This window comes from Saccopteryx leptura, chromosome X (assembly GCF_036850995.1).
Source record: "Saccopteryx leptura isolate mSacLep1 chromosome X, mSacLep1_pri_phased_curated, whole genome shotgun sequence".
NCBI classification, from domain to species: domain Eukaryota; kingdom Metazoa; phylum Chordata; class Mammalia; order Chiroptera; family Emballonuridae; genus Saccopteryx; species Saccopteryx leptura.
The window spans coordinates 100362391-100369756 of record NC_089516.1 but is presented as its reverse complement, the minus strand read 5'-3'; positions in this window follow the sequence as shown (position 1 = coordinate 100369756).

Sequence of the window (7366 nt, the reverse complement as noted above, 5' to 3'; positions counted from 1 at the left end):
CAGGAAATTTACCATTTTAAGATCCACACAAATGATCCAGTTATGCTCCTCATACTTCAGTAAGTCGAGGACAATTTTTATGTCATTATAATCTTCTCACAGATAAGTTGAATAACCAATTGGAACCACTGCATAAACATTACCTTTGTGTAGGAGAATACATTTCAGACTCCATTTAGAGCTGTCAAGAAATAGCTGCCATTCTTTTGGACTGTAAATGGTAACACCTAGCTGGCTGAGAAGACTACTGATATCATGACAGTAAACAAAGTGTTTGTCTTCAGAAAAAAAGTGCACAAAAATTTGTTTATACTTCCTCCGCATCCCAATCCAAAGCTCTATCCACTGTGCCACCGCCTGGTCAGTACACTTCCTGAAATGGGATACTTTAGCTGACCGGTGAAGTACATTCTTTTCTTGAAGCCTGGAGGCTAATAACTCAGCTGCTTTCTTTTGATAGGTCCAAATATTTTACTAAATCATTCAATTCGGGTTGGCTAAACTGCTGAGGGGTTAATGACTGTTTGGCATCAGAAGAAAACCCTTTAGATTCTATAACCATTTCCTCATGCATCTTATCAAAATACACTTGATCACCATGTTCACTTTCTTCATCCTTAGAAGAAATAAAACCATTGAACACTGGAACCAGGAGTGTCTCAGAGTGTGGGATAGGTGGTATTGCTGAAAGAATATTAGGATATGCGATCATGTGCCGTTTTTTCTTGCCGATGCCCTTTGTATGGATCAGACGGAAATAACAGTCACTGCTGTGGTCCTTAGGTTCACGCCAAACCATGGGAATACCAAAAGGCATTCCTTTGCGTTTTCCTTTTGTCCAGTCACAAAGCATTTCCTCACAATTATGACATACAGTATGAGGAGCCCAATTCTTGTCTTGATTGCCAAGGGAAACTTGAAAATAGGCAATATATGCACGTGTCACAAATGATGAAATATTGCGCCTTTGACGTTGAAGTGTATAACAGTCACATATATAACAGAAGGTGTCAAGACTATTCTTATATTTATGCCTACTCGAAGAAGCCATGATTCAATCTTAAAACAAAATAAGAGGGTGTTTTTATCAGATAATATTTTTTTACATTTAAAACCAACTACAATTATGTAAAAGTGATGTTTGTAAAACATTAGTTGCCTTGTGGTTATGTTCAATTCAGGAGTCACTGCCCTTTAACTCCAATTTAAAACCAATGCATGCCATTAACTGTAACAAAAATAAATTAAAATTGCATAAAAACTAAAGCATGCACCAAAAAACAAATCTCAGATTTGGAATCAGCGATGCAGAGATATATAGAAACAGTTCTAAAACCTCATGCAATAGAAAATGGAAAAAAAAATTGTTCCCCAGTGTTATTGGTAACAGATAATGAAAAAAAAAAAAAACCCAACACTGATTTATGTCTTATCTATCAGGCCAGAAAACACTTGGATATGAAGAATATTAAACTAATATTGAGAAGGAAGAGATAGCAGAGAGCTCCGTTGAGAGTGAACTGATAGAAAAAGAGACTGACAAAAGAGAACAAAGGGAATCTTGTATTTATAACCCATGCCTTTGATGAGATAAGAGGAAGTGCAGGAAGAACAAGAGGAAGCCCGAACTTTACAGTGTAAATGTTACCCCAATCACTGTGCTCCAAATGACCTTCGCAAAGAAGGATGACTAAGGCCCAGATTACTAGAAAGTCATTGAGCGGAGTTGCCATGACAGTCTCACATCTCTCCTTTAAATTCAGCTGAAAAGGCCCTGGCCGGTTGGCTCAGTGGTAGAGCATCGGCCTGGCGTGCAAGGGGTACCGGGTTCGATTCCCGGCCAGGGCACACAGGAGAAGTGCCCATCTGCTTCTCCACCCCTCCCCCTCTCCTTCCTCTCTGTCTCTCTCTTCCCCTCCTGCAGCGAGGCTCCATTGGAGCAAGGATGGCCCGGGCGCTGGGGATGGCTCCTTGACCTCTGCCCCAGGCGCTAGAGTGGCTCTGGTCGCAACAGAGCGATGCCCCGGAGGGGCAGAGCATCGCCCACTGGTGGGCTGCCGGGTGGATCCCGGTCGGGCGCATGCGGGAGTCTGTCTGACTGTGTCTCCCCGTTTCCAGCTTCAGAAAAATACAAAAAAAAAAAAAAAGAAAAAAAAATTCAGCTGAAAAGGCAGTGTAGTCCCACTGACTCAGAGTTGTACACCAGGAATACTACTGGTTATGAACATGGCTTTTAGAGCCAGCCGGGCTTGGATTCAAATTCCAGCTCTACCACTAAACTTCTCGGGGGCTGTTTCCTCACCTGTAAATAGGGATGATAACAAAATTACCCACATCATGGACCTATGGTAAGGATTAAATTATTCAATGCACAGAAAGTGTTTAGAACAGTGCCTGACACATTGTTTAAAGCTCAGTAGGTGTTAGTTTTTACTGTTGTTGCAACAGGAGGAGAGGTAGGGACATTAGAGTCCAACGCCCTCATTTGCAAGAAAAGGAGCATGAGGTCCAGAGAAAAGTTAAGGTTTTGCTCCAGGTCACCAGGAAGCTCACTGTAACATTAAGAACAGAAACTTGGTCTCCTGAACTTGATGCCTTTCCCACCATTAAATTTGAACTTTTTTTAGGAGTAGATTCCTTAGTTCTTAGATCACAAATACATTTTACACCGCAACCTACACATATATACACCAATGTATATAACTGACACAAAATTTCCATGAAATAATAGCTCGACATACTACATTCACTCTAATATTTCCTATTCTATTTTTACGGACAAAAATTAAATTAATACTTGGGGATAAAACTCATGGGTGTCAGCAGCCAAGAGTAGAAACTGTACAAAGCCAGAAGGAGAATATGACATCTATGAGGGGTGGCACCCATAAAAGCCCATAAGAGGCACTTGCATGGCTATCAGACAGAGGACAGAAAGGTCAAATCTACCCGTTACACTAAAAAAATACTCCTTTCTTCTAACCTCAGCTTCACACTGCTCCCTTCTTGAAGAAATAAGAAGCATCAGGGGAGAAAAAACTGAAGAACAGAAAGAACTCAAGTCTCTCTGGCTGCAGTGCATGCCTGAACGGAGGGGCGTGTAGAACATCCTACATCAGAAATAACATTGAAGATTTCAATTAAGACAAGACTGGATTGAATGTGATGTGATATAAAATTGGCTAGAAAACAAGAATGTTTCTCACATGACACCATTTAAAGCAGGGGTAGTCAACCTTTTTATTTTATTTATTTATTTTTTTTTTTTACAGAGACAGAGAGAGGGATAGATAGGGATGGACAGACAGGAATGGAGAGAGATGAGAAGCATCAATTATCAGTTTTTCATTGTGAAACTTTAGTTGTTCATTGATTGCTTTCTCATATGTGCCTTGAGTGTGGGCCTTCAGCAGACCGAGTAACCCCTTGCTTGAGCAAGCGACCTTGGGTCCAAGCTGGTGAGCTTTTGCTCAAACCAGATGAGCCCGTGCTTAAGCTGGCGACCTCGGGTTCTCGAACCTGGGTTCTCCACATCCCAGTCCGACACTCTATCCACTGCACCACCACCAAGTCAGGCTGATTGCTTTCTTGTATGTGCCTTGGCCAGGGGGCTACTGCAGAGTGAATGACCCCTTGCTCAAGCCAGAAATTTCAGGCTCAAGCTGGTGAGCCTTGCTCAAACAGATGACCCCGTGCTCAAGCTGGTGTTCTCGTGGTTTCGAACCTGGGTCCTCTGTGTCCCAATATGACACTCTATCCACTGTGCCACCGCCTGGTCAGGCCATTGTTCCTTTTTATGGCAAAATAATATTCTATCGAGTGAATACCACATTTTGTTCATCCATTATACATTGATGAATACCTGGGTTATATCCAAGTTTTGGTCATTTTGAATAGCACTGTCAGGGGCATTCATATACAACTTTTGTGTGAACATACAGTTTCAATTATCTTGGGTATATATGTAGGAGTAAACTTGTTTTGCTATATGATAACTCTGTATTTAACTTTTTGAGGAATTGCCAAACTGTTTTGCTAAGTGGCTGCATATTCCCACTAGAAATGTATGAAGGTTCTTATTTCTCCAAATCCTCATCAATGCCTGCTATTAAATTAAACTGCTATTAAACTATAACTAAAAAAGTTATAGGCAGTCTAGTGGATGTGAAGTAGTATGTTGTTACAATTTTGATTTGCATTACCCTAATGTTAATAATATTGCACATCATTTCACGTGCTTATTTGCCACTGATATTTTTTTTCCTTTTTTGGAGAAAAGTTAACTCAAATCTTTTGCTCATTTAAAAAATGAATCATACAAAATCTTACTGACATTATTTTCAGATCTTTTTATTTTTATTTTATTTTTTTTAGCAAGGGAAAGAGGGCGAGAGAGGGACAGACAGACAGGAAGTGAGAGAAATGAGACAAATGTCGCTGCACTTTAGTTGTTCATTGATTGCTTTCATACATGTCTTGACTAGGGGGCTCCAGCTGAGCCAGTTACCACTTCCTCAAGCCAGTGACCTTGGGCTCAAGCCAGCAACCATGGGGTCATGTCTATGATCCCATATTCATGTAGGTGACCTTGTGCTCAAGCTGGTGAGGCCATGCTCAAGCTGGATGAGCCTAGGCTCAAGCCAGTGACCTTGAGGTTTTGAACTTAGGTCTTCAGCATCCCAGGCCAACGCTCTATATACTGTGCCATTGCCTGGTTAGGCAGAAGAATTTTTTAAAATCCAATTCTTTTTATGGAATCTCAAGGGATCTGAATAACAAATTTTGAAAAAGAATAAAGGGAGCACACCCCAACTTCCCTATTTCAAACTTACTACAAAGCTATAGTAATCAAAAACAGTGTGGTACTGAACATATAAAATGTTAGCATACTAAAAGGCTTTTTAGCAATTATTCCCAAATATTTACATAACCTTCTAACAAATTCTAATTCATAACCGCAAGGTCAAAACAAAATAAAACCAACTTACCAACCAACAGAAAACAGTGTAGTATTGGCATAAAGATAGAGGTATAGACCACTTAAATAGAATAGGAGAGCTCAGAAATAAACCATTACATATATGGTAAAATAATTAGTGCTAAGATGAATCAATAGAGAAGGACAGACTTTTCAACAAATGGTGGCAGAAAAACTAGAGATACACTTGTAAAAGAATGAAGATGGACCATTACCTATCACCAAATTAACAATTAATTACCAATTAATGAGAACTGATATCAATATGAATATTAAAAGGAAAATGAAAAACATTATGAATAACTATATTCCTAAAAACCCAACACCTTAGACGAAATGCACAAATTTTTTGAAAGACACAATCTATGAAAACTAATTCAAGAAGTAATAGGTAAACCGAACAGTACGTTTTCTATTAAAGAAATTAAATTTGTAGTTAAAACCCTTCCCACAATGAAACTCCAGGCCCAGATTACTTTGCTGGTGAATTCTACCAGACATTTAAGAGGAGGGAAACCTTCTAAAGTTATTCTATGAGGACAGTATTACCAAAGTCAGTACAAGAAAAGAAAGCTGCAGACCAAGATTCTACATGAACCTAGATGAATAGATTCTAAAACAAATTTTAGTAAATCAAGTCCAATAACATGAAAAAAGGAGACATTATAACCAGCTATAAAGTTTATCTCAGAAATGTAAGATTTGTTTAATATTTGAAAATCATTCACCCTGGCTGAGTAGGTCAGTTTGATAGAGTGTAGGATTGATATACCAAGGTTGCAGGTTTGACCTCTGGTTAGGGCACATACAAGAATTAACCAGTAGCCTGACCTGTGGTGGCACAGTGGGATAAAGCGTCGACCTGGAACACTGAGGTTGCCGGTTTGAAACCTTGGGCTTGCCTGGTCAAGGCACATATGGGAGTTGATGCTTCCTGCTCCTCCCCTTTCTTTCTCTCTCTCTCACTCTCTCTCTCTCTCCCCTCTCTCTAAAAATCAATAAATAAAAAAAGAATTAACCAGTAAATATACATAAATGAGTGGAACAACAACTCAATCTCTCTCTCTTTAAAATCAACAAACAAATTAAAATATAGTTACAAAAATAAAATCAGTTAATATAACTCACCATATTAACAAACAAAAGATGAAAAATCATATGAAGATCTCAAAAGATGCAAAAAAACTTTTGACAAAGATCCAGTTCTGATAAAGATTTGAAGCAAACTAGAAATAAAAGGGAACTTTCTCAGTTTGATAAAGAGCATATACAATAACGTCACTTATGTGACTTCTGTGAACAATTGAAGTTGCATTCCATAGGCAAAAGTTCTTCAAGAAGCCCTGGCCGGTTGGCTCAGCGGTAGAGTGTCGGCCTAGCGTGCGGAGGACCCGGGTTCGATTCCCGGCCAGGGCACACAGGAGAAGCGCCCATTTGCTTCTCCACCCCTCCGCCGCGCCTTCCTCTCTGTCTCTCTCTTCCCCTCCCGCAGCCAAGGCTCCATTGGAGCAAAGATGGCCCAGGCGCTGGGGATGGCTCTGTGGCCTCTGTCTCAGGCGCTAGAGTGGCTCTGGTCGCAACATGGTGACGCCCAGGATGGGCAGAGCATCGCCCCCTGGTGGGCAGAGCGTCGCCCCTGGTGGGCGTGCCAGGTGGATCCCGGTCGGGCGCATGCAGGAGTCTGTCTGACTGTCTCTCCCTGTTTCCAGCTTCAGAAAAATGCAAAAAAAAAAAAAAAAAAAAATAAGTTCTTCAAGAAAACCTCAGTTTTGCTCTTCAGGCCTTTCAACTGAATGAACCAGGCCTGTTAAGATTATACAGGATAATCTCCTTTACCTAACGTCATCTGAGTCTTAACATTAATCCCATCAGCAAGATACCTCCACAGCAGTACCTAGGTAAAGTTTGAATAATTGAGGACTATAGCCTAAAACTCACCATCACACAAACCAAATTTCCATCAACAGGTGAAAGGACAAATTGTGTTGTACGCATTCAAGTGGAATACAATTCATCAACAAAAAGGAATGAACTATCGATACATACACCCACAAGGATGAATCTCTAAATAATTATGCTTAGTGAAAGAACCTATCCAAAAAAAAGAGTACATACTATATAATTGCATTTACACAGAATTCTAGCAAATGCACATTACTCTACAGTGACAGAAAGTGGATCAGTGGTTGCCTGAGAACAGAGCCTGGAGAAAGAATAGGGCAGAAGCAAGGGATTACCCAGAGGCTTGAAGAAATTTGGGGAGGGTAATTGATATGTTAATCATTTGATTGTATTGATGTATTGATTATGTCAATTATTTTGATTGTCCTGATTTATGGGTATATACACATGTCAAAGCTTATCAAACTTTATACTTTAATATGTGCA